Raw genomic sequence first — 6,959 nt, 5'->3', positions numbered from 1 at the left:
TTCCACCACTTCAGAAAACTGCATCACTCTGGAGTCTTCTTAGGCACCTTAGCAATATGATGTTTGCGTCTCCTGAGAGTAACTAAGGAACACTCAGTAAAAGCAACTCATACTTCCTACTCTTGCTTCCTCAAGGAGGCGACGTTCCGTAATTCAGGAATTCCAAATTAATTCCCCTCTTTCCTTGAACTAATTCAAAATATGCTACCATGCATTTCTGCATATCGCACTAATGGAGAACTATGGCATTTATGTTTCAACTAATCACTGAAATGGGTGACATTAATGTAACCAGCTTTTTTTTCTGAAGCGACTACTGATGCTTACGACCCATTATGTGCTACTGTTCAATATCCACTTCAAGATGGCAGCAACTTTGCTGACTCCATGGTGCCACAATAGTGTTCTAATACAACTTTACGATGCTAAAGCATCAGAGGAAAGAATGATTCTTACAACAGGTCGTGTATGTTTGACCTCCATATTATTATGATGTGTTCAGCTATCATTTTGCAATTTATAATTCATGCAAGTTATGATGCAGTGTTACCCTACTTCCCACTTCAGATCAGGATGTTAAAGCTCGTTCCTGTGGCATGGGTTTGCAGGTAACTGGACCGAGAGGATAGCTCAGGGGCAATGTTGGTCTTGGAAACAAGACAATGGCCATCATTACAAGTCAGGCGGTGGACTATGGTGGATGGCGGAATTACCGCCCCATTCCAAGGTGAGTGGGGCAGTAATTCCCCATTCACCATTTGCCCTTCCCCATTCCCATTTTTGCCCCATAGGGCATAATGGGGATGGGGAAGGCGCTAATTACGGCACCGTAAATTACGGTGCCGTAATTAGCACCAAGGCGTTAAAGTGTGAATCAGGCGTTAAGGGTTTAACGGCGCCGACGCTCTTTACGGCGCCGTTAACCCCTTAACGCCTGACTTGTAATGAGGGCCAGTGCCAAGCAACACAGGTTCGAATCTCAGTTGATTAGAGACTGGTCTCTGATATTACACGCATTATATAAGATGAATTAATTAGCTACCATTGATACAAACATATGCTTGGGTCTGTGTGGGAGAAAGCAGGCTCCAATGTTTCCTCTTATGTTAGGAGTAGTTTTACTACCTATTTCTGTACGTTGGGAATATGTGCCTTTTCTGGGGAGTGAAAGTGACCGGTGGGCAGCTTAGCTGCAGGGCTGTGTACAGCACTAGTTCCCAAATATGATATGATAGTTTATTTATATATCGCCTATACACAATGTGTTTCAAAGCGCTTCAAGGCAGGGGAGGGAACAAGGGAAAATACAATGCCATTCTTACAGGCCATGAACAGTAAGGACGTGAAATTAACTATCGTACTCGGCCTGATGAAATTTCAGATAGTGCAAGAGCTAAGACATAAATAAGGAAGGGAGGCGGAGAGTGGGAAGGAAATGGAGACAGACAGGCGAATACAGTACTAGGTCTGACGACATTTCAGATAGTGCTGCAGAGGGTGGGGGTGGCGGGAATACATCAACATACACAAAAGAAATGGTATGGCACATTGTCTGGTGTTAGGGAGACCCGTTTTAATGGTATAGCTCCATATGGAGAAAGCCTCGTGCACCTTTCTGTCTTAATCAAAGGGAAAACGGATTAACAATGACAATAAAGTCCTACACTCTATCCCAATCTTCCTTTGCTTGCATCGTGCTAGTCTAGGACTGCTCCCCTTTCATCCCGGCGCTCCTCCCTCTGAAGCCCCTTGCATTCGTGTGCACACTGAGGCCTGGATCCCCCTGGAGAGGTCACAATGCACCACTTTCTGGACACGCCTCTGTTGCACCATTATGGTGATGATTGGTGCAGTATAACAATATACGAGCTTGATTCAAATAGCACCCGCCCAGGACAGTGATATGTTCGGATGTTTCTTTATGAGTGTCTATCCAAGTTGCCTTTGACAACCCAGCCAACACGCTGATGGTCTCTGGTAAGAATCAAACATCACAGCTGGTTACCAGCACAATGAAAGGCATAGAAGATGTTGTTTTTAAAGAAATCAGAGACTATATTCATCTTACTCCGGATTGCTCACCCAATACTAAAATCAGCTGTACGCCATTATGATGCAGTGTTAAGCATCTCCTTCTGAGTCCACTCCAGCTCAAGCCTTTGTAGGTCCAGGCAAATCAAGGAGCGAGTGCTCAGCATTGAGAGAGGATGCGGGCCCAGGGCAGCGGACAGAGTGCAATAAATGGCGGCCAGCGGGATGGGCATAGGAGGCGAGCATGGAACACAGGCTTAGATTGAGGTTTGCAGCCTGTGTACCTGGAGTCCTGATTGGCTGGTGCGGCTCCCCCGGGTGCTAATAATATCAGGTTGTGATAAGGGGTTGATTGACCTCTCCCACTTCTAAGAGCTGTATTCTTAGTGGTACTCAATCTGATGACCTTGCAGGTATTGTAGCCTAAGTTTACTTTGCTGTGTTTCAAACTCGGGACTTCAAATTCAGCAAAGGTCTCTGAAGTTTTGATATGTTATGATTATATGTTGTACGTCCTGTTAGCGCCATTATGCCTCCGGGCCAGTGACATGCACTTTATAAACATAAATAAATAAATGAGCGCTTAACTCGCTAAGCTATATTACACACTTTCATGAAACACTTAGGGGGTCATTACAAGGTGGGCGGTAAGGGTTTACAGGCACCGGTAAAGATGCTGGTCTGACCAGCCGTTCTCTCTGTGGGTCCCGTTGCGGGACCTTGGAGCTATTAACGGGCCCGCAATTTGCGGGCCCGTTATTAGCGCCTTCCCCATTCCCATTGAGCCCTATGGGGGCTCAAATGGGAATGGGGAGTGGTTTACTGAATGGAGATTTACCGGGTCCTCCAAGGTCGGAATGACCCGGTAAGTCCCCATTCAGCCAGACCGGACCCGGACCCTGGTTTGGAGGCTGCCATGGCGCTAATAGCTAGTAGCTAATAGCGCCATGGCTACCTCCAAACTCGTAATGACCCGTTTGGTGTCTGAAGAAAAAGGCACATGCATTAGAATAGCTCTTCGATAGCAATTCAGCCCCCAAAGCTAATATTGTGGATGTGTAAGAACTGTGTTATAGCTTTTGGTATCTCCGAGAACAATGTTCTGCCCTAGGAGTCTTCCTCCCGTCGCAAACAGTCAACGCATGTGAAACCCAAGGCATGGAGTACGCCATACCTTAATACACACCGCCAAGCTAGTACGTATCCCACTCCTTCTCAGATCCATCCTCCGCCTTCAAAAACACAACCACAGGACAAAACACAGTCCACCACACACTTCTTCTTGCACTATGCAAGTGTGTAATAAGTGAAGCTTCTACGTAACCAACGCCGTGATGCCCATGGGTTTGGGCATATAACAAATGCTATAAATAAATAAATAAACATGCACTACAGAACACAGTACCGCTCAGCCGGCACCAGGGAGGAAGAGCAGTAACCAGGCCCCCTGTGCCTCAACCTTCTGAGCCTCCCGCAATCAGAAAGCTAGTTCTAGAATCTCTTGGACTAATCAATCTCGTCCATTGAAACACAGGCAGTTGTGTATATTTGTCATCCCTAATTACTGCATAACTCTACACTTCACGCTTCTCTTTCCATGTATCGGCCTTTTGGTGGGATGCTGATTTATCACCGTACGCCTGATTGTTTACGCCTGCGTAGGCTGTGAGTGCTGTGCATTTTTCCCGCAATTAGTTTTATAAATTGCCTGAAGTTGCCTTAACATATGTCTCACCAGTAAACATCGATTACTCCCTGTCTGATGTGAAACCCCCCATTCACAAATAGAGACGCGTCGAAGTGCTTGGCTTACATGCAGGGCCGCTGGTCTGGTTGTGTGGACATGACAGTCACAAAAGCTTGACAGCACTCAGTTCTGGTGGATCAATCTGTGTAAGAGCGTGCACTTTCCATGTAGCTTGCAAGTGGCACGCACTGAGTATGCATTGTTTGCCAAACAGAGCCGAGATCTGCGTACTGGGCCTGATCTGCACAGATTTGCACTGGAACATAAGGACGCGCACGTCAGCGTCGCAGATTCACGCCGGCCACCGTACACCCTCCTTCACAAAGCCGGAAAGGCAGGAACAGCTGGCGATGTTTGGAGCCTCTTTGAGAGGCTGACATGGGAAGGTGGTTCGGAAAGATTTGCGCACAGGCGTCGCCGGGATGTTTGCCTTAGTTTTAGGCTTTGTGAGTCAGGACTGGGTTAGCAAGTGCAACTCTGAGATTTCCACAGGACTCTCGCAGCTTGCTGCACTGCAAATCTTTGTGAATCAAGGCTACTATGTTTTTACGCAAATGATTTGCATGACGCCAAATATCATGAAATGGCTTTTCCTCCAATATAACACTGTGCCAATGTGGTATAAAGCCTCCGTCCCTGCAGAAGAATAGGAAGAAGCGGGTACCCAGTCATTTTACTGAAAAAAACAGAGGTAAGTTTTACTGGAAAAAAACAGAGTGGTACGTTTTATTAAAAACCATTTGGGGTGGTTTACAAGGATAGAAAAACTGGGGGTTGCGGACCCCCGCAAAATAAAAAAAGAAATCAGTATTTTTTCGGTATTATATTTTCAGTGAAACTCACCTCTCTGAAATTGTCTTGGGTAAAATGACATATAACCGAACAAGGACTCTCATTTCATAAATAGAACATCACTTTAAAAGAAAGTCAGTTTAATGGAAATTATGGAATTCACCAGTTACGATTTGCAATACAATCATAACTTGCCCCTCGTCATGGACAACCCAGGGGGCACACATGACATCACAGATGACATCATAAAATTCACCGTCCAGCGCAGTGCTTAATTTGCACACAAATAAGTGCCAGGGCGGAACACTTTTAGACAGCCGCCAGCACTTTATACTGCCTTACTGGCAAGATGTCAGGAGGGGCTTGAATATTTTTTTGGTTTGGAATCTTGTGTGTTTGGTAAGAGAAAGATTTGTTGACACACAGTGCAGGCACATTGTGCGCAACTGCACTGCACGCTTAATTGGTACAAGAACCTGGCACAGCATGTGCCACAGCAACATACGCTTTGCATATGCAGAACAACTAAGGTATTCAGTTTCACAGACACACAAACACATAACGTTTCTACATGAACGTCCCTCAAAGGTATGCCCTCAAACAGATCAGGTAGAGCATGGACTACAGCAGTGCACGTTTGTTTACAAAGAGCGCATCATGAGGGCATCAGAAATGAATGTTTCCCTCACAAACAAGTCACCATGGACAGCAGTATTGCAAGCTTCCCTCGCACAGAGCAAATCAGAGTCGGCCTCTGGCTAGCGACCTTCCCTCAAGGAAAAAGGGCACTGTGGTATTCACTGGTGAAAAGTGCCTTTCCCTCAACATAGACCCTGAAAGCATGAACCAAAGAAGTGCGAGCATCCATCATAAAATCAAACAGATGTGATCAGCCGTGTGAACGGCCATCAAATAGAATGGTTGCATCCTGGGCCTCAGCAGTGTACGCTTCCCTCACATACAAGGAGTACGGCATGCATCCGAGCAGTTAAAGCTCCACTCACAAAGAACATAGGAACGGCCTCAGTTGTGCAAGCTCCCCTCATCTTAAACACGCACAACATGGGTCTTCGAAGTGTAGGTTCCCGCAAGACAAACAGGTGCAGTGTGGGCCTTGGCTGTGCCAGTCACCCCACCTGTACCAGTCACAGTATGGGCCTTTGCAGTGCCTGCTCCCCTCATGCAGAATAGTCATAGCAGGGACCTTTGCAGTCCATGCTCTGCTCACGTAGAACAGATATAGTGGTGCAAGCAGAGGCAGTCCAAATTAACTTCTGTAAAACTACCTGTGAAAACAACTTAATTTATCTTAAGCTAATTTTCTTAATTAATGCAAATATCAGCCATATGTAAGCCTGATCAATTTAATTTCTAATACAATTTCAATGTACAGCACTTGGCAAAACATAAAGTTGACTCACAACATGTATTAACAAATATAACTGTGGCATATCTTTGTGAAAATATACAGCGGGCGACTGCTGCCATCATTTACACATACCTTGCCTTTTGAATCAAAGGCCCAGGATGAGCACTGTGTTTAAAATTGAGAGCGAAAGTCAGATGCCACAAGATCAGCTTCCTATCCTAAGCTCAGAAGAGAAATGCAGACTGTCTCTTTGTCAGTGTGTGCACAGGAAGGCTGTGACGAATAAACTTCCAAGGCAGCAATGGTCCAGTGATGAATATCGGTTTCTAAACCATTAATCAGCCCCACAACTTCTTGTCCAATTTTGGTAACATGGACGGAACGGCAGGCTTATCGCCGAAAGGCTGTGGATCATTGGTTAGTTGCAAAAAAGTTAAAATACAATTATTGCTCAATGATGAAAGGGAATGTCCAGTCAAGGTTGTATAAATAATCTACTTTATTATTATCACAGCAGACAGTTCTAGCACACAACGAACTACAACCTACCTTGTAAAAGAATGCAGAGGACAGACAGTTTCAAAGAAGGAAAAGGGATGCGCTCTGGATACTGACAGGAGGGTAGTCGGTTTGGTAAATGATCACAATAGTTCATGGATGCTTGGTTTCAACACACAGGGAGCAATTGATTGTGAAATGTCACTAAGGGCCTTTGGAGAAGGACAAGGGGGACAGAACCACAATGTACCTTGTGCTGTAGGTGTTCTAGCTCGACAGGGTGGAGCCAATTTCAGGGTGCTTTGCATCTTCTGCGACAGAGTTCAAGATGGGAGACAGCTGTGGGTATCAGGCGGCAGGCAGTTCGGCAAGCGAAGCTAGAGGGACGGATGCAGGTTGGCCTGCACAGTGACTCAGTGTCAGGAATCATTGTCTTAGTGCAGGTCGGTGGTTCTGAAGCGCTGGTTGAGGCGTCTCAGATGGCTTTAGCGACTGTGGCATAACAACAGTCAGCGGTGCAGT

The sequence above is a fragment of the Ambystoma mexicanum genome, chromosome 4p, assembly GCF_040938575.1.
Source record: "Ambystoma mexicanum isolate Mex_15411 chromosome 4p, UKY_AmexF1_1, whole genome shotgun sequence".
NCBI classification, from domain to species: Eukaryota; Metazoa; Chordata; class Amphibia; order Caudata; family Ambystomatidae; genus Ambystoma; species Ambystoma mexicanum.
The sequence above is the reverse complement of the archived record's forward strand: the minus strand, read 5'-3'. Positions refer to the sequence as shown.